Here is a 21,674-nt window from a genome sequence, read left to right as displayed (position 1 = left end):
GGAGAACATTAGCAGACTTTAGATGTAGCCTGTTACTCATTGCAAAATATAGCCTTTAAATAAATGCTAAGATGGCTTCTAAAGGTTAATGTTGCCAGTGTCAGATATTTCTAGGCAACAGTTTAAAAGGCTTGACATTTGCTGGGTAGCCCCTGAGAAAGTGCTTCTCCTCCCAAACATAGCACATGTAGAAACTAGACTTGTTGAGCAGACATTAATTGGGTGTCTACTATATACTAGGTATGCTGGTGTGGGGGCAAAGGAGTCCCTATCTTTGAGACAACAGAGATACAGACATTAATAAAACAAACACCTGCCCTTGCCTTCTCCCCACTGTTGAATGGGGAGACAGCACAGCAAGAATAGGCAACCTGAAAGTATGAAGGAATAGTACTGTGCTTATCAGTGGGCACCAGGGGCCCATGAAGCCTTCCTGGAAGAAATAACAAAGCAGCTGAGTGTTCAGAGATACTGAGTAAGACTTCAGGGGTTTACACTGCCGACATCAATCACCATCTATTCACTGTCCACGGTTTCCTACTTGTTTAATTTGTATCGTATAAGTTGTCATCTAAGGATTAATATCATCTTAACTGAGACCGTGTATTCCAACTTACAAGAGTTCTAACCAGAGTGAGTGTGCAGTTATGTTGAAAACTATGCTTCAGCTCCTCGGGCCGGCTTGGAACCCGTGGAGGCCTGCTGGGAACAGGACTCCTGAAATGACAAATATATCTGGAAGGCTGTGGTCCAAAGCCATTTTTGGTGGCTATAAGCGAGGTCTCCAGAACCAGAGGGAGCACACAGCTCTTCTTAACATTGAAGGTGTTTATGCTTGAGATGAAACTAAATTCTATCTAGGCAAGAGATGTGCTTATGTGTACAAAGCAAAGAATAACACAGTGACTCCTGGTGGCAAACCGAATAAAATTGGAGAGATCTGGGGAAAAGTAACTCGTGCTCATGGAAACAGTGGCATGGTTCGTGCCATATTCCGAAGCAACCTTCCTGCTGAAGCCACTGGCCACAGAATTCGTGTGATGTTGTGCCCCTCAATGATTTAAACTAACAGAAAAGTAAATAAATGAAGGTGTAGATTTGTTCTCTTGTAAAAAAAAAAAAACAAAAAACCAAAAAATAACAACTATGTTTCACTCACCCAACTGGTGAATTTGTTATAAAGACTGCATTTGTCTCATTACATCCCAAAATATCAGGAAATACCTTTAATGATAAGGTGTACATACGTAGGGGCATTATGACATACCTTAGGCTTCAAGAGACATATTCTATTTCTGGAAGTTTATTGGGAAAGTATTGTTAAATTAATTAAGCAGGGAGGCCATTAGACTGAGTGGCTCTAATGCCAGGATTGTCTATGTAAGCAAACCGAAATATAAGCCTATAAATGCCTTGAGGTTATGAAATGAAAACACTAAGAATAACCAGTCACAAGCAGCCAACTAGTCTTTGAGTTTTAGCCCATCAAATAGTTGCCTTTCTTTGCTTCCACGCCTTCTTATATGAGTCTTCTTGGTTCCTGGTGGTGGAGGGCTCCAACCACGTCCAGCTTGGCACTGCTTGGTTGGAAGGAATCGCTCTTTGCTCAAACTCTTGAAATTTTAACATGCCTCAGTTTCCCTTTTTAAAAAGTTGGTTTATTTATTTATTTATAGTGTTTATTTATTTTTGAGAGTGTTTATTTATTTATTTGTTTATTTATTTATTTATTTATTTTGAGAGAGAGAGGCAGAGTGCGAGTGGGGGAGGGGCAGAGAGAGGGAGACACAGAATCCGAAACAGGGTCCAGTCTCTGAGCTATCAGCACAGAGCCCAATGTGGGGCTCGTACTTAGGAAGGGTGAAATCATGACCTAGGCTGAAGTTGGAAGCTTACCTGACTGAGCCACCCAGGTGCCCCAAAATTTCTTTATTTTGAGACACATACACACACACACAGAGAGAGAGAGAGAGAGAGAGAGAGAGAGAAAGAGATTATGTGTGTGAGCCGAGGAGGAACAGAGAGAGAGGGAAAGAGAATCCCAAACAGTTTTCACAGAAGGCTCCATCTCACGAACCATGAGATCATGACCTGAGCCGAAATCAAGAGTTGGCTGCTTAACCAACTGAGCCAACTGGGCACCCCTGCCTCAGTTTACCTTTAAAAAATTTTTTTTAATTTTTTACATTTATTTAGTTTTGAGACATAGAGCACTAGTGAGGGAGGGGCAGAGAGAGAGAGAGAGAGAGAGAGGGAATCCAAAGCAGGCTCCAGGCTCTGAGCTGTCAGCACAGAGCCCAACGCGGGGCTCCAACCCACAAATCATGAGATCAAGACCTGAGCCAAAGTTGGACACTCAACCAACTGAGTCACCCAGGCACCCCTCAGTTTATCTTTTAATGGTATGTTGGAATAGAAAGCCATTGCCTACTAGTAAGCTTCACAAAGTTTTGAATAATGTTTCTCACTCTAGTAGCTTTTAAAATAGAAGCTTGGGGCACCTAGGTAGCTCAGTTGGTTACACACCCGACTTCAGCTCAGGTCATGATCTCACAGTTCATGAGTTCAAGCCCCACATCTGGCTCTGTGCTGACAGCTCAGAGCCTGGAGCCTGCTTCTGATTCTGTCTCTCCCTCTCTCTCTGCCCCTCCCCTCTTATGCTCTGTCTGTCTCTCTCTCAAAAATAAATAAAAACACTTTAAAAATAAAAAAATAATAATAAAATAGTAGCTTAACTGGGGCACCTGGGTGGTTCAGTCAGTTAAGCATCTGACTTTGGCTCAGGTCATGATCTCAGGATCTCATAGTTTGTGAGTTCAAGCCCCACATAGGGCTTTCTGCTGTTAACACAGAGCCTGCTTCAGATCCTGTCTCCCTCTCTCTTTGCCCCTCCCCTGCTCACACTCTCTCTCAAAAATAAATAAACATTAAAATAGTAGCTTGAAAAAAAATGTTTCAGAGTCTGATGTTGACTTAAACACATACAAAGATAAGGAGGAGAGGAGAATAAGCCTACCCTCCTCAGGTTAACAGCTCCTATAAATTTAAATAAATATATAGATAGAAATTAACAAAATTTTGGGGCACATGGGTGGTTCAGTTGGTGAAGCATCTGACTCTTGATTTTGGTTCAGGTCATGATTTCATGGTTTGTGAGATCAAGCCCCACGTAGGGCTCTGCACTGACAGCATGGAGCCTGCTTGGGATTCTCTCTTTCCCTCTCTCTCTGCCCCTCCCCCACTTGCACACACGTGTACTCTCTCGCTCTCTCTCCCTCAAAATAAATAAATAAATAAATAAATAAATAAACTTTAATGAAAAAGAAAATGAACAAAATTTCAAGTTAAATATAAATCAGTATAAAACTAATTTAAATTAAAACATCAACTTAATGTGATTTGTGCTACTATTTTGGTAAAACTAAATAATGAAAAGATTTCAAAGATATGGTCTCAGTCAGATTTTATATTTATGTATACATTTTTAAAAATTTTTTTAATGTTTATTTATTTTTGAGAGAGAGAGAGAGAGAGAGAGAGAGAAAGAGGTTGCGTGCAAGTGGGGGAGGAGCAGAGGAGGAGACACAGAATCTGAAGCAGGCTCCAGGCTCTGAGCTGCCAGCGCAGAGCCAGATGCGGGGCTCGAACCCACAATCCGTGAGATCATGATGTCTGGTGCTTAACTGACTGAGCCACCCAGGCACTCCTATGTATACATTTTTTTGACCTCAATAATACTAATACAGAGCATGCCAATTCACATTTGTATTAATAATTTCAAGAAATTACTTGTTAGTTGAAGATAATCAGATGTCATACTTAACCACAATTTGGCCAGGAACAATGCCTAATTGTCAATTTGTTGAATTTTACATTAAATTGGTATGTGAATCTAGTTATTGGTTGAGGAAAAGAAAAAAAAAATCTTTAGTGTGTATCTCCTGTTTACTACATTCAGAAATGGAATATGCACACACACCTTGATGCTAGTTTCTTACTGCCCAATTCGTGGCACACTTGGTGACATAAAACAACTCCTACTTGCTCTCTTACAGTCAGTTCTTGGAGTCAAGAGTCCAAAATCAGTTTTGCTGGGCTGAAAGAAAGGTGTTGGCAGGGCCACACTCCCTCAGGAGGCTCTAGGGGAGAATCTATGTCCTTGCCTTTTCCAGTTTCTAGAGACGCATTTCTTGGCTCATGGCCCCTTCCCCCATCTTCATGGTTGGCAATGTTACATTTTCAAATCTCTCTTTGCTTCATCATGTACGATCTTTTCATCTGCCTCCCTCTCAGGACACTTGTGACTGCATTTAGGTAATCCAGATAATCTCCCAGTCTCAAAATCCTTACTTTAATCACATCTGCAGAGTCTCTTTTGCTCTGTAGAGCAACTTTCACGGGTGCCAGGGATGTGGACCTGCCTGTCTTTGGGGCCAGTATTTAGCCTACCACAATCTCCTCACAACCCAAGTATGGTGGGACTGATTGCTGTGCAAAGGCTTTTCTTGAGTTCAGTATGTTGTGGGATCACTCGATATTCCCAGCACTGTTCTCAAGTTCCATTACTGAGAAACTGGTATTTACTTTAGTTGGCCTTTGCTCGGTACATAAAATGCAAATGCAGTATAGACACAAGCATGGAATAGCATGATGGCATTCAGATATTAGATGGCCATTCCAGTGATCCGTGCAGGTGTCATGTATCAGTTTATTGTTTCAGACAATCACATTTTTCAGCACACAGTATCTTTCTGGTCTACTTGTCCATCTTCATGGTGATTCAGCTCTTTCCAGCCTGAGTGTTGACTTCCCCCAAGGAAAGGATCCAATTGGTCAACGCTGAAGCTTCTTAGGGGTCATCTCCTTTGGACAGAGCTTTCATGGCATGTTCCCCAGCCCTTGTCAGTCAGTTGTGGGAGAAGCATCTACAGGTCCAGGGATGCATAAGGCACTTCCTACAGAAGCTCCTCTCAAAAAGAGGCTCTGGGCATGGTAGGCAGTTCCTCAAAGGGCACCCTAATTGCAAGTTTAACTGCATAATTTCTTTAGTAAAAGGAGAAGAGATTCCAGGATTCTATGAACTATGGAATAATGACAGTAACTACATAGCTATAATTGAGGAGATATGATACATTCAAAGGAGACTATTCAAACTCATTAAGTCATTTTCATTATCAGTCACAGCTGTACACAAAGCTAAAAGGATTGCTAAATGCTTAGGATAAAGGGGAATTTGAGAAACCTGCCCATGAGTTCTTCTATCTTTACGATTTCTTGCATGAGAAAAGGTTCTTCTGTTTGGAAGAAAGGGGGTGGAAATAAACGTAGAAGGAGTCAAAGTGAGAGAATCACATATGCAAGACCAAGCAGCAATTTGTCTGCCTTAAGCAGACAAGTTAAGTTGCAGCAAGCAGATGAGGGGATTCAATTGAAATTTAAATTTACGAGTATTGTGACTTCGCTTGTGAGTGGGAGCCCTATTTAAAACTCTGGCAACCAGACTCACAATTCAGGGTTTTTCTACCATAATTTGATGTCTGTCATTTATATTGTCATGAGTTTGAAAGCTTCAGAGAGGTAAAATGACAGATGATGTTTGCAGTTTCCGCAGAGATTGTTTGGAGGAAAAATACAGCAGTTACCATAGCCCAACCTTTGTATAATCTTTTTTTTTCATGCACTTTTTGCAGAAATGTATAACTTTTAAAACCTCCTTGGGAAATTTTAAATCATTTGGTAATTTTTACATACTACTAAGTTCCTAGGAACTTACTAAATTTTGATTGTATGAACTAAAATTGCTATGTAATTGGATTTATTGAAAAATTTAATTCGGGGAGTCTGGGGGCTCAGTCAGTTAAGTGTGATCAGGTCATGATCTTACGGTTCCTGAGTTTGAGCCCTGTATCAGTCTCCATGCTGACAGTGCAGAGCCTCCTTGGGATTTTCTCTCTCCCTCTCTCTCTGCCCCTCCCCTTATCATTCTCACCCTCTCTCTCAAAAATAAATCAATAAACTTTAAAGAAAAGAAAAATTTACTTCAAAACAAGACTAACAATAATTGAGAATCATCTTAAGACAGCATTGTTGTTTATAGGATTTTCCTGACCCAACCTTACATGATGACACTTCTTTGTTACTCATTAATTGAAAAATGAGAGGAGTAATGTGCATGAGACATAGAGTTTTTTGTCTCTGCTGTAGACCAAGATCTAAAAAAATCTTATGGCCACTATCCTAGGGAAATTGGTTGGCCACTTCTCACAATTGCTACAGCATGTTTGTGGCCAACAGTAAGGGAAAAGTGAAGTCAACAAGTCTGTTTTCAGAACTGGCCCTTACTGTTTACAGCGATGGGAAGGTTCACAGAATTCTAAATAAAGAAATGATTAAAATGGATGTTTCAAAAGGAGCACAATATGGACCAAATTACTGGAATAGAAAAGCATTAAAGATGGCATAAAGGTGGTGCATCTCTATCTATAACTTTTCATTTACTGATTGCCTCTTGGACACTGACTTGGCTTCTAATACAACCAAAGGCAAAACAATACGGACAGCAAAGATGTTTCTTCAAAAAGCAAATCTTTTTTGCAAAGCCAAACAAATGAATTTTATGATACATTATGATGTTTCTCCCTCCCATACCAGTAGTAAAAATAGAATGTGGAGATTTAAAAATAAGAATGGAATTTTGTCAAATTATTTATTATTAATGATTTTTTGAAAACCATTGAATAGACTTAAGTTTGATTTATATTATCATCTTAATTCATTGTGTTAACCTGATTTGAAAATTCAAATGAATCCAGAGAAACTTTATTTTTTTCCCGAGAAGCTTTCTACATGAATCAATACCTGCCTTTATATAGGAAATTTCTAGAAATACAAATTGGTAGAGATAGCTTCATTTCCTAGTAACAAGTCTCATACCAATGTTATATTTTTCTGACTGTGAATATGCATTGTATCATAAGATTATAATTACATTTCAAACTGTCATAATGTATAGCTATTTTCTTACATATACAAACAACAAAATTAGAGTCAAACCTAACAAACTGACTAAAAATTTTTACCAATTTAAAATGCCATAGTGAAAAGCAATTAAAGTAGAGAATCTTTCATTTTTTTTAAGTTTATTTATTTATTTTAGAGAGAGAGAGGTATCAAGAGAGAGTCAGAGAATCCCAAGCAGGCTCCATGGATAGCCCAGAGCCTGAAGCAGGGCTTGATCTCACCAACTGTCAGATCATGTCCTGAGCCAAAATCAAGAGTCAGACATTTAACCAACAGAGTCACCCAGGAGCCCCTTTCATTTATTAATAATAGCTCACCAGTCATACTTAGACAATGGGTAAGCAATTATTATTTTTGCTTTTTCTTTTAAGTTAATTTTTTTAAAAGTAATCTCTGCACCTGTGGGCTCGAACTCTTGACCCCAACATCAAGAGTCACATGCTCTACTGACACAGCCAGTCAGGCACCCAGATTTTTTCTAAGTTAAATTTTAAGATGAACAGTTGTCTTGCTAAAGACTAGGAGTATATTTCCCAAATATATTATTATGGCTGAAGGATAACACAACAAGATTTCAGAAGGTGAAATAAAACACATTTCTCAATGGTTATATTTCCTTTGTATCAAAGTTTAGTCATCTATGGGATGTTTGGAAAGACAGGCCATTCTTGATTATTCAGAGGTCAGAGAGGTCTTTTGTCTGAGTTTTCATAATCAAATTCCTGCATTTATATTAGATCCTATAGGAAAGCAAAATACAAAATATTTGCAAGCACGTAATACAAAACTGGCCATTTCTAAAATTAGTCCCCACTCAAATAAGACAGAATCCTCGATGCCTAACATTAGCCTTTATTTATTTTTACCTTTTAAAATTAAAAACATTTTTAATTTATTTATATATGAGAGGGAGAGAGGAGAAAGAGAGAGACAGGGAAAGGGAGAGGGGGAGGGGCAAAGAGAGAAGGAGACACAGAATCTGAAGCAGGCTCCAGGCTCTGAGCTGTCAGCACAGACCCCAACGTGGGCCTCGACGAGCCAAAAATCATAATCTGAGCTGAAGTTGGACTATTAACCAACCGAGCCAACCAGGCACCTCTAACATTAGCCTTTATATTCCCCATGACTTAAAGCATCAGTATCTGGACAGTATGATGTAAAATGTAATGCAAAGCAAAGTGAAAATGCAAATATCCCCCAAGATTCGAACTTTCATGAAGTTGCAGAAGGTGAAGATGGAGAATTTCTAAAACAACAGGGAAATGCCAGTTAAACCATTCAACTACCAGAGGAGGCAACAACAGGGGGAGTGATGACAAAGTCAAAGCTTCAAAAGAGGATTCTTTGAACATCATACAATTTAGAGGGACCTGAGGGAAAATGTGGGTTGAAGATATCAGGTCTTACTCTCGAAAACATTTGTTTGTAATGTTACACCCCAAAGCAATGAATTTTTGGCTCATTCTCTGTTCATTCTAAAGATCAATACACAATTACAAGTTGTAACCTAAATGTTAACTGTGATCATTTATTTTCACAATTTCTATTTCATTTTCCATGCTAAAGATCCATCAAATCTCTTTGACTTTCTCCTTTTCCTTCTCTTCTTCCTTTTCCTTCTCTCTCTCTCTCTCTCTCTCTCTTTTTCATTCTCCTTCTGAAGTGTGTGTTATGAAATTTTGGCCTCCTGGGTTAAGAGGATCCACCTTCAGTGGATTTTTCCTCCTACCAAATAATGTCAGATCATGAGAACCTTTTGAGCAGAAACAAAAAGGAATAAGCTGGGTCATTTCAAATCTCAGTAATCTGAAAAAGAATGTAATAGAGGTAATGATACTTGTTCTGGAATGTCATCATCTTTTGGGGGCAGATATACTAATTCTGTGAACTTTCTAGGTCCTCAGGCCTTAACCTCTCAGTGCTGGAGGAGAGTCTTTAAAAAAATTTTTTTTAAGTTTATTTATTTATTTTGAGAGAGACAGAGACAGCACGAGCAGGGGAGGGGTAGAGAGAGAGGGGGAGAGAGAGAGAGAGGAAGAGAAAGGAAGAGAGAGAGAGAGAGAGAGAGAGAGAGAGACTCCCAAGCAGGCTCCACACTGTCAGTACAGAGCCTGATGTGGGGCTCGAGCTCACAAAACTATGAGATCATGACCTGAGCCAAAACCAAAAACTGGATGCTTAACTGACTGAGCTACCCAGGCACCCCTGGAGGAGAAAGTCTTTTAAAAAGCAGAATGTGATCAATTAGAATTTGCAGTCTTGGGGCACCTGGGTGGCTCAGTCAGTTAAGCGTCCGACTTCGGCTCAGGTCATGGTCTCACGGTCTGTGAGTTCGAGCCCCGCGTCAGGCTCTGTGCTGACAGCTCAGAGCCTGGAGCCTGTTTCAGATTCTGTGTCTCCCTCTCTCTCTGCCCCTCCCCTGTTCACACTCTGTCTCTCTCTGTCTCAAAAATAAATAAACGTTAAAAAAAAAATTAAAAAAAAATAATTTGCAGTCTTTTCCTCCCTGTTCCCACCTTATTCACTTAGATTCCTAAATATAGGTGTTCCCTAAGGTGCCTATCCCTCTTTTCCTCAGTGCTTTCCCTTGAATGTTCTGGAAATTAGGGATCATGTTTTTAAATTGCTTTCTTTATTACCTAGTAAACAGGTATGTTTTCGAGATCTTTCCAAATACTTTTATGGCCCAAAAATAAATAATTTTTTTTTTTTCCACATGGAAATCAGGCTCTACCACATGGGACAGGCAAGATATAACATCTCAGGAGGTTGTTCTGGTATTACTGTTCTGCAGTGTTTTATTCTGGATTTGAAACTGGATCTCTTCCTATGTAATGTATTCTTTTTGTTAATTCCAACTATCAGATAATGCCATCACCAGAATAAAATTTCAGTTTCTTCCCTGCTTCAGTAATTGAAAAGGAAATATGACTGAACTGTCTTGCTCATTATGATTCAGCCAAGAACATCCATACCAGTGAGAAATAAGAAATATTGGTACTTTCCCTGCTGGTGCATTCTAATGAATCTCAGGTAATTATTTCTGGATCTTTGGGTCACCCCTAGTTCTAGAATAAGTGCACAATAGAAGTATTAGGTGTGTGTTATAGGTTGAGTTAGAATCTGAAGAGGCTATCCATATTTGCAATGATCTCGGCTCAGATCAAGATCTCACAGTTTGTGAGTTAGGACCCAGCTTCAGGCTCTGCACTGACAGCTTGGGATTCAGTCTCTCCCTCTCTCTGCCCCTCCCCGACTAGTTTTCTCTCTCTCCCTCTCAAAATAAATGAACTTAAAAAATTAAATGTGAAATGTTTTTTCTTTACAAGAACATGCTTTATACAAGATTTTATTATATTTCACTTAAATAGGTATTAGATACATTGTGGTTAATTCATTATTATTATAAATTTTATAAATTATTTCATGATATTCTTCATTTCATTTACACAGAGTATGAGTAATATATTATAGTAAGGAGCTGTTACCCCTCTAAAGTCATGTTGGAAAGCAATACAAAAAGGCTTATTATTCTATTTTTTAATTTTTATTATTGTTTTTTTAATCTTTATTTATGTTTGAGAGAGAGAGAGAGACAGAGTGTGAGCAGGGTAGGGGCAGAGAGAGAGGGAGACACAGAATCTGAAGCAGGCTCCAGGCTCTGAGCTGGCAGCACAGAGCCTGACATGGGGCTCAAACTCAGGACTTGTGAGATCATGACCTGAGCTGAAGTTGGATGCTCAACCGATTGAGCCACCCAGGTGCCCCAAGGCTTAGTATTTAAAAAACAAATTCACAGGGTGCCTAGGTGGCTCAGTCGGTTAAGTGTCCAAGTCTTGGTTTCGGCTCAGGTCATAGTCTCACGGTCAGTGGGTTCTAGCCCTGCATCGGGCTCCACACTGATGGCATGGAGCCTATTTGGAATTCTCTCTCCCTCTCCCGGTCTCTCTGTCCCTTCCCAGCTTGCACTCATGCTCTCTTTCCCTCAAAATAACTAAGTAAATAAAACTAAAAAAAAATGAAAATAAAAACAAATTCACAGTTTTAAAGTTGTTCTTCCTGCACTTCTATTCCAGGGAATTAAAATACTGATTTTCACAAACATGAACATTTTTAACTTTCACTGTATTACAAAAAAAGAAAGAAAGAAAGAAAGAAAGAAAGAAAGAAAACATACCAAACCTTGCAAAATAATTTAGTATATTTTGATTCGAGATTTCTTCTTGGCAGTGTGATATACAAACCATTTGTACTAAGTAGTACATGGAGAAGGAGAGAACATGTTAAAGTACTTTAAAATACAGAGGCTGTAGTCACATCTACTTGGAATATGATTGTGCTTCTCTTGCAAGAAGCATGGTGCCATTTTTCACCTTAAGTTTTTCCTTTAAGGAGTGCGTTGTTTGGAATTCATATTATTCCCTTAGCAAGGTCAGGTTCTTTGTTGTTTTGACAGGATATGGAGATCTTGATTCATGTTTGCATAGAACTAAACTATCACAGTATATCACACCACTACTGAAACTATTTTACTGGCTTTCTGTCACATTACAAATTGATTTTAAAATACATTTGCCTTATAAAGGCAAAAACTGCATTGCCTGTGTTTAAACACCGCATAAACCAAATTTAGTGATCTGTTTATTCTTCATGCTTGCATGGCCCAACTTGTTTGCACTTCCCAATGTCCAATCGTCTGCAATAATTTACTGCTGAAAAAACTCTTTCCTCTCTAGAATCTGTAACTCTTTTACCTTATGAATTTAAGAGTGAGTCAGTTTAAGCTTATATCTTACGACAATAATTTATTTAATGTATGTGCTGTTATATTCATAGACATTGGATCTTAGTTGTAATGTATAGAGGTTTGTTCTACGCTTACTTGGTTGTAAATTTAAGTACAGCACAACAGAGAAATGCATACACATCCTGATTTATTGACAGAGACTGTAAACATATTTCAGTTTAAAGAAGAGAAGATGATGTATTTTTCTATTTTATTGTCTTATGAGGTCTATATGGGTATCCTTTGTTTTCAAAACTTAATGGCAACTTTATTTAGGAAACCAATGGATCAAATACTGTTTTAAGTTGGTATTACCACGACTTCAAAATGGGTATGCTTATGAACAAACAATACTTGAAATACAAGAAATACTCATTTCAAGTAATACTTATGATTTTTGAATAATTATAAAACACTTAGCAAAGCTGAGTCAAGATTGCATGTCAAGATTGCTTGATCTGTGTGTTAGTGCTAGAATTTTATTGAAAGAGATAGAGGATTTAAATGAGAATAAGAGGAGATATAGGGCTGTGGTTGTGTTTGGTTTGATGTTAAATTTATTCTGAGTGAACAGATTAGTTAATTCAGTATGTAAAAATTAAAAAAAAAATTTTTTATTTACTTTTGAGAGAAGTGAGAGAATGAACAGGGGAGGGGCAGACAGAAGGAGAGACACAGAATCCAAAGCAGGCTCTAGGCTCTGAGCTGTCAGCACAGAGCCCCATGCAGGGCTTGAACCCACACACTGCGAGATCATGACCTGAGCCGAAGTTGGACACTTAACTGCCTGAGCCACCCAGGCACCATGTTAATTCAGTATTTTAAAAATTATCTTTAGGGGTGCCTGGGTGGTGAAGCTGGTTGAGCATCTGACTCTTGATCTCGGTAGGGTCATGATCTCATGGTTCCTGGGTTCTGCGCTGATGATGCAGAGCCTGACTGGGATTCTCGTTCTCCTCTCTGCCCCTCCCCTGCTGTGTGCATGTGTGTGCTCCCCCGACCCCCCCCCCCCCAAACAGATAAATAAAGTTAAAGTTTTTAAAAAATTATCTTTAGGAATGCATTTATTCCTGTGTTGTACTGTTGCATAATAAAAAATAACCTGAAGTCTGAGAATATCTCTATTCAAATGAGTTTTTTGTTTGTTTGTGTTTTGTTTTTGTTGTTGTTTTAGTCTGTGGTTCAGATTCAAGAACAAGAGTAAGTGAGATTTTGTGATTCTCACCCAATGTTTCAACTGTTTATTCTGGCACCCTATGATTCAAGAAAGGAAATTTACTACTTGGAAATGAAATATAGAGGAAAACTTTCAAAGCAAGCTGCATTGTCTACAATTGTAATTAGGAGTTGGACAAAACCTTGATAGGTTTTTTTTAAAGAAGGTATTTTCTTCTACAGAGGCAATTGTGCACTGACAATTGAAGTTAATGATTTTGTTTTAATGTTAACAAATGTGGGGTTGGCTGAGTACCTGTTAATTTGAGTTTGGACCAAGAGAAGTATAATAATAAGCTCTCACATGGATGGGTTACAAACTGCTTTTACATAAACTCTTCTCATTTGATCCTCATGGCAACATGAAGAGAAGGCAATTATTATTTCCTCATTTTAGAGTCGATAAAAGAGAAGCGCAGATTGTAAACTCTATGAGGACAGGGTCAGGTTGGTCTTATTCACCCCTTTATTTCCAGCACCTAAGATAGGGACTGGCATACGATAAGCTCTCAAGAACCACTTGATGCATGAGAATAATTGGAAGGGTGCATTAAATGGCTTCAGTAAGGTTTAAAAAAATGTAGTAAATGGAAGGCCAGGGCATGAACATATACCTTCTAGTTCCAAGGACACTGCCCTTTTTGTTTTTGATTTTGTTTGTCTATTCATTAGTAGTTATCCCTTCCCTCTTGTTTTCTCCTTCCTGCTCCCCGGCTCCCAATAGATGCTTATGAATTCTTTCAAAACTCTGTGTACATTAAAAATATATTTCTTCCTTTAGGTTTAAATACTTTTAGCCAATAAAAATAACTGGGAAACAAAGGGTACTTTTTCTTTTTCTGTTCTTTCTCAGTTTTGATAATTACTGCTATCACAGCATCCACATTCACCCAAAGCAATAAGGCTGAAAGATGTGAAAATCTTTGACATCAAGTCACTGAGTGTGAAAATAGAACTCTATTGAGAAGATAATATGATCAGAAAAAATTTCAGGCAATATATTTTACACACAAGGACTGTCATTTCTTGCTCTGGAAGGAAAAGCCTGCATTTCCTGGGTTATTTGGACACTTTTGAGATGATAGAAACCCGAAATACCTTCTAGCCCTTCTAGCCCCAAGGCCTTTGCCCATCCTGTTCTGGTAGCAAAATATTTCCCCTTGGGGGGCAGGAAGTAGCTCATGTAACAAAACACAACAAAACAAAACAAATAAAAAACCCAGAAGACTTTCTTACTTAGCCCTACAGAGGAACAACAAAAGATGAGATTTCAAACCAGACTTTCACAAATCTGAGCTCTTACCACCTTTGCTAATAATTCATACGTTTCTAATCATTTAAAGATCTGAGTTTGCTAACCCCCACTGCCGTACACTTTTTTTTTTGTCCACATAATGATGTGCTCTGGCTCTGATATATAAACAACAGCGTGTACATGTACTTCACTACATGTTCAGACAAGAGACACCTACCTGTTCAGACAAGAAATACCTTCTTCTTTACATTCAGTTGCAGAGCTTATGTGACGTGTTCGAGGGAGCCAGTCCCCATAAATCCACAGACTTCAGGTTTGTTTCCACAACAGTCCTACATCCAGCTAAAAGCAGTCCAGAGTTAAAGAGTTGTTCTTAAAGGTTCTCAACCACCCAACTCCTGAGACTTTTCACTGGCTGCATTTTCTTGCAAGTCCAATCTCACGACAATGTTGTTGGCTCCTCTCCCTGTCTCTTCTCCTTTTGTTCTCCCTTCCTCCTTTCCAGGCCCCAAATCTAACGTCTCTCTCCTTGTCCCATGGAAAGTAGTTTAAACATTGTCCATTGCTGCTCTGGCTTTTGCTAATACCCCTCTCAGCCAAACATCTCATCAAGAATTTTCTCAAACTCTTTCAGATGAAATCTGGTCTGAAAATGCATTTTTATATTTTGATTTTACATACTCAAAGGTTTTATTTTCCTTCAAACAGTTCTGTTATATTATAATGTTCTAGTCACCACTTTGGGTATGGTTGGGGGTTGGTGGGGGGGAGGGGAATCTAAATAGCACCCACAACAAAGAAGAATTTAGGAATAGAGAGCTTGTGAGGCACAATTGATTTAGAGATCTCTAGGGGGGAAAAAACAAACTATTTTAAGTTCAGAGAAAGTAGAGCAAGTTTGGTCCAGAAATAATGTCCCCCCATCAAAGGGTCAATCTGATACCGACTACAACACAAGTCTGACATTTTGTCCTCATTCATTCATTCATTCATTCATGTGAATACTTACTATGGCCCTGGGTGCTGTTCTGGATGCTGGGGATAGAGCAAAAAATAGACAAAAATCCCTTGGAGCATGCATTCCATAAGGAAATACAGGTAATAAATTAGATAAGTAAGTTAAATATATAATGTGTTAGCTAATGATACCCGCTAGAAAAACATAAAGGAAGTGAAGTAGGGTCGCAAGTGTTCCTCAGACAAGCTTCTCATGGACTTGTGATGTGAATTGTAAAAAGCACAGCAGAACAAAAAGAGCCAATTTCATACAATAATTCTGAGATACTTAGGGCACAAATCAACACCAATTAGTTCAGAGTAAGTACAGAAAAATAGGGGAATAGGAATTCTGTGTGAGTAGAGCAGTGTTGACATGGAGTGCGTTCCAAAGGCAGCAGCTAGAGTGAGTTTGGGACTTGGAAGTGTTGTGGAGCTCAAAGGCGTGAAGATCTTAAGACTTCAGAGTATGCCAGGCTTCTGAGTGAGGCAGCAGAGGTCACTGTGGGGCTCAGAATCAGAGCCTGGATGCCATATTGTAGCCAATGGCACTGGGTTTGTGAGTAAATGTCAGTCACAGCCTGTAGACTTCCACAGGGGAGCAGGCAGAAGAGACACCAGGTCTGATGTCTCGTAGATGCGTAGATGCACTGATGTGCTTGTATATGTTGAACAGCTGGCTTTTGAGTGTAGGTCTGACACACATGTTAGTTGATACAGGTGTTAAATTCATGAGTTAGACAAAAGTAACTTGTTTGCCAATGATGTGGGTGAATTGTTTGCTGAATAAGTTTTGAATATTGGAAGAATCAAATTTTTTGTGCTTCTTCACAATATAAAAGCTATGGACTTGACATAGTAATCTGCATTATTAGCATCTTCTTCATCTAAGTATAAAAAACCAGCAAAACAATATATCAAACCCTAATTTGTAGCATTGGCCAATATCCATGGTGTAAATACTTGTAAAAGTTCTCACCATGGTTGATTTCAAACTACCAAGGAACATGGAGTCAGCAAGAAATATGCAAAAACGCACTGCTATATACTATAGCATTTCCACCGTAGAGACGAAAAAATGTCAATCACATCAAGAGGATAGATAATAAAAGAAAGGTGGTAAAGTACTCAGGAGGTGATGAGTTTTTAATATTTACTACCTTTGCTTTAAGAAATAATATATTTAATTCTAAGCTTACACAATATGGTTGATTATTTATTTGTTTGTTTTTGAGAGAGAGAGAGAAAGAGAGACAGAGTAAGTGCATGAGAGCAAGGCATGAGAGCACAAGCAGGGGAGGTTCAGAGGAAAAGGGAGAGAGAGACTACCAAGCAGGCTTCATGCTTAGCATGGAACCTAACTTGGGGCTCAATCTTGTGACCATGAAATCATAACGTGAGCTGAAATCAAGAGTCTAACGCTCAACTGACTGAACCACTCAGACACCCCACAATATGGTTTTTAATAGTGGCTATGTTTAACAAGCAGCTAATAAAATTTCTTCAGGGTTAATATTGGCTCTTGCAGGCCAATACAAGCCAGCTATCACACGCCACTCATAGATGGCAAACTATATAAATATAGGCTATTATTCATAATGTGACTTAATTTTTATTCTCAGGCTCAAAGTGCTCTGAAAAGGCAAGTTTAAAAAAAAATGCTTTAGGGGCGCCTGGGTGGCGCAGTCGGTTAAGCGTCCGACTTCAGCCAGGTCACGATCTCGCGGTCCGTGAGTTCGAGCCCCGCATCAGGCTCTGGGCTGATGGCTCGGAGCCTGGAGCCTGTTTCCGATTCTGTGTCTCCCTCTCTCTCTGCCCCTCCCCCGTTCATGCTCTGTCTCTCTCTGTCCCAAAAATAAATAAAAAACGTTGAAAAAAAAAATTAAAAAAAAAAATGCTTTAGTCCTTTAATTTTACTCTGCTTGCTTTGATTGCACTGAGGCTTTTCTTTGAATATCTAAGCAACAGATTTCCAAATCTCTCTTAAGGTACATAAATGAGCAGATAATAATCTCAACCATTATTTGTTGTTTCCTGCTAGCTTTCCTCTCAAGAAGGTGACTTTTCACTGATGACTCCCCAAATTCTAGGAGCTCTTTATTGCATTCAGCTAGGTAGTATCTATAATCACTACTATCTAATATGTATTAGGTTGAGCCAGATGGAATCACTGTTATCCAACCATTTTTGACCTAGAAAAACAGTAATTTCATACGCCTCACTCTAATATCTTTGCTCCAGTCAAACCGGTGCCAATGTTCCCTGTCATTTGTGTCTGCGTTCACACGATTTTTCCCATCAGAAATAATCTTTCTTCTCCCTCCTACTACTTCAAACCTCTCATCTTCCGAGACTTATCTCCTACTTTCACCTCTCCCACAAACATAGCTATGATCACTCAAATCTTCATTAAGCAATTTTAAGCATTCTCTCCCCTGACCTTTTGTGATACTTCTATGTACACCACATAATTGAACACAATTATAATCTGTCTCATATTATTTGTATTGTTTCTCACATTAGTCTTGTCTGTAACTAGACAGTCAGTTCTCTGAGGGGAGAAACTATAAGTTTAAGCTTCTTCTGTAGCCTTTCAATGAATAATTGTGCTGAAAATCAATATGTCCTCTGGTATTTCAACTGATTTGGACTTAACATCCTTCAAAGTTGACCTTAATTAAACCTGGGTTTATGTAGGTGCTTAAAAGTTGAACTTTAGAGTTAGGTAGACTTGGGTCTATTTCCTTGCCCTTTCAATTATAAGATGTATGCCCTTGGGATAGTTACTAACAATATGAAGCCCCATTTGTTCCTCTGTCAAATGGAGAGATAATGATGTCAACACTGTTGGGTGATGTTAGGGCTATAGACTCTTTTTTGGAAATTTAATATAAATGCAATGTATTTTTAATATTTTGAGTGATTCCAGGAAAGGTAAGATTATCATTGTGTAATTCTGGGTTAAGAATGAAAAGTATTGTTATAGTTATTTTAAAGGTAATGCTTTTTGGTTTGACTCAACCTCCCAAGCTTCCAAATTGATACCTAAAAATGGCATAGATAGATGTATAGATAGATAGGTAGGTAGATAGATAGATAGATAGATAGATAGATAGATTTTGGGGGAGTGAGGGGCACAGACATTTTTAAAAGTTGAAACACACTGGATTCCTGTCTAGTTGAGTACACAGGATGATATTATGTCTCTTATTACCTAAGAATAAAACTCTCATCATTGTATCATTCTTGAACCTGGAGTTTTTTCTTTTGCTTTGATTTTGGAGAGAGAGTAGGCAAGCAGGGGAGAGGGGGAGAGAGAGAGAGAGAGAGAGAGAGAGAGAGAGAGAGAGAGAGAGAGAATCCCAAGCAGGCTCCCTGCCCAGTAAGGCTCCGGATGCTGGGCTTGATCCCACGACTCTGGGGTCATGACCTGAGCCTGAAATCAAGAAACCGACACTCAACTGACTGAGCCACCCAGGCACACAAACATTGAGGCTTTTGTACAGTAATAAGTGCCAGCATTTATTAAGAATTTACTATGTTCTAAGGACTTTACTAAGTGTATTAGCTTATTGTATTCATACAACAGCAATAAAATATTTTCTATTATCCTTATTTCACAGATGAAAAAATATCTATCTTTTGCTATAGTGAGAAAAGTAACTAAATGAAGGGATTTGCAAAAATATGAGGAGAGATTTAATGAACTATCTCTCACAGAGAGTGACTTTACAACAGTAACTAAATTTTAATTCAGCTTTCTAAAACTCTAGAATGTATTGCTGAAGGGCTATTAAGGGTTATTACCAATACTAGTAAAGTGAATCCAATATGAACAAGGCATAATTTCTAAAGCAGTATATATAGATGGAAAAAAATAAAACTTTGTAATGACCATTGCTTTCAGGGATAATAGTATATAGTCATTCACTCATTTATTCTTCTTTTTATTGAACACATACTGTATACGAGGCATACTTAAACATACTAGTTACCTCTTACTTGTCCATTGAAAGAAATTTAAATTATTGTATGGATGTTGATTAAGCTGATTACAAAATTTTGAAACACAATAGAACCCAAACTAAGGCCAATGCTCATTTCCTAAATGAACATTTTATGTGCAAACAAACAGCTGCTGGAATTCAACAGAATTTAAAACAAGCTGTTTGTAAATTTTACTGACAGCTGTTTTTGGTGATTTTTGTCAACAGAATTTTCCTGCTTTGCATCGCAGCATTTTTTTATTATCATGTCCCCTCGAAGAATAACTTGCTTGCTTTAATCACGTTTACAGAGATTTATGACTTGATGCTTATTCAGTGGTAGAGCTTCTCAACACAAAATGTCAGTGAGCCTGTTATAAATTGCTTCTGGCATTCCTACTCTATCTTTTATTTGGCTGGGAGTATTTCCACCTGAAAGTGATAAATTCCTGCTATAACCACTTTATGTGCTTCAGTAATTACACTGTACAGAAAAAGGGGGTTTCTACTGAGGTGTCTCCTTAAAAATAGCAAGCAATAAAAGGCAGTGGAATGGGCTGAACTCTGAAGTCTATTGAACAAAAAACAATGACCAGTGAAATATCTGTGTCAGGCTAAATTTGATAAATGGTCAGGAAACACAGAAGATACCAAAACCTTTAAAACCACTGCTATAGGGACACATTAATGTAACTATGTCCTTAGACTAGTTACTTTTGAGCCTGTGACAGAAATTTGGCAGATGCCCACAAGAATGGAGCTAACACTCTTTCAAACACCATCTCAGAATATCTAGATGCTTCTAGAGACTTGGGTAATTTTTCAGTAAATGTCAAGGTCTATGTGACATTCAGACTCTGTCCTTAAGTGCAAGTCTGAGACGGCAGCATGTCAGAAAAGTTCGGTATAATCCATTGCAACCAATAACTCGATCATATGCACAATTGTGCCAATCCAGAAGAGATCCACATCGGTCATGATGGCATGTATGAGTGGTGGGTCCTGATTAGTTTGGGCCACACTTTTTTGTTTGGTTCATATAAGCTATCTATAGCACACAGAACAAAGTTACTGTTTTTAGTTGCTGAGGATGTTTTGCTCTTAGAGGATGAACAAAATGTTGTAAACAATTTCCAACTTAATAGAACAAACACTATAAAGATTTTTTTATTATCTAGTACTAACATCATTCCATGGATGGTGTTAGAAATCCAGTGGACACTTCATTTGAGATGATACTGAAAGAGATTAGGATCGTTAAAATTCAAGCTTCCTTTCAGAGTTATTGAGTCATATTTGCAAAGCAATTACTCCAGCAAGTATCTCTGATCCAACAGTCATGAAATGAGTGGCTCCTTCTTACTCAGAATATGCACTCTTAAGAGAATTTAAATTTTTTAATTGTTTATTTATTTTTGAGAGAGAGAGAGAGAGAGAGAGGACATGAGCAGGGGAGGGGCAGAGAGAGAGGTAGGCACAGAATCCGAAAGCGGGCTCCAGTCTCTGAGCTGACAGCACAGAGCCAAATGCGGGGCTTGAACCCACGAACCGCAAGATCAAGACCTGAGCCGAAGCTGGACGCTTCACCGACTGAGCCACCCAGGCACCCCTCTTAAGAGGATTTTAAAGCAAGTATAACTGGCTTAGTGCAGCTCAACAATGCCAGAACTAGTCCTATAATTGGGAAAATGTATTCAATGCCTATTGTGAATTAAGCTTTGATGTATTATTAAAGCTCAGTCCAGTCCATCATGAAGGGATTTCCATTGGTTGAGCTACACTACTGGTTTAGAACATTTTCACAATTTGTAATTCCTTTCTCACCACAACCCTACCAGTGTGAGGTTGGGAGACGTCAATCCTAAATTTACAAGAGATGAAACAAAGTTCCAAAACAGGTTAACACAACGGGCCCCTGGGTACAATCGTAGGAAATGGCAGGACTTGGTTTATAACCCAGTTTTGCTTCACTCCAGAGCTCTATGCACTTAATCATTATGCCACATTGGATTCCAGAAAAAATAGCACAGAGCTTATGACTTTAACTTAGGTTAAGAGCACTTTCACGCAGGAAGGCCAGGTGAGTCAAATGTAGAGAGCACAGACCACACTCCCGGATGCTGTGGAGGTTTGTTCCATTCAAGTGTTCCTTATCGATTGTTCTCAAACTGCATTTTTTGCAGGGACGGGGGGAGGGTCTAGGTTTCACAGAGGTCCTTGCAAACCAAATTTATATCTGAAAAAGAGAATGCATTCAAAAGAGTCAAAGCAGTTGATTCCACTGTGTGACACCATAATTCAACGAGAAGAATTTGGGTACATGCTGAATTTGTGAGGTAGCTTCGCATTCCACGGGAGGAGAGCCTTGGCATTATGTCTGTCCCATTTTGCTTGTTAAATATGTTTATCCAAGTGC

At 38.7% G+C, this 21,674-nt stretch overlaps 1 pseudogene; it reads left to right on the top strand.

Moving 5' to 3' along the window:
- Positions 1-647: 647 nt before the first annotated feature.
- LOC122226075 lies at positions 648-1,064 on the top strand (annotated as a pseudogene).
- Positions 1,065-21,674: the final 20,610 nt, after the last annotated feature.

The sequence above is a fragment of the Panthera leo genome, chromosome C1, assembly GCF_018350215.1.
Source record: "Panthera leo isolate Ple1 chromosome C1, P.leo_Ple1_pat1.1, whole genome shotgun sequence".
Taxonomy (NCBI): Eukaryota; Metazoa; Chordata; class Mammalia; order Carnivora; family Felidae; genus Panthera; species Panthera leo.
Note: the sequence above shows the minus strand (reverse complement) of the source record. Positions and strands in the feature narration are given on the sequence as shown.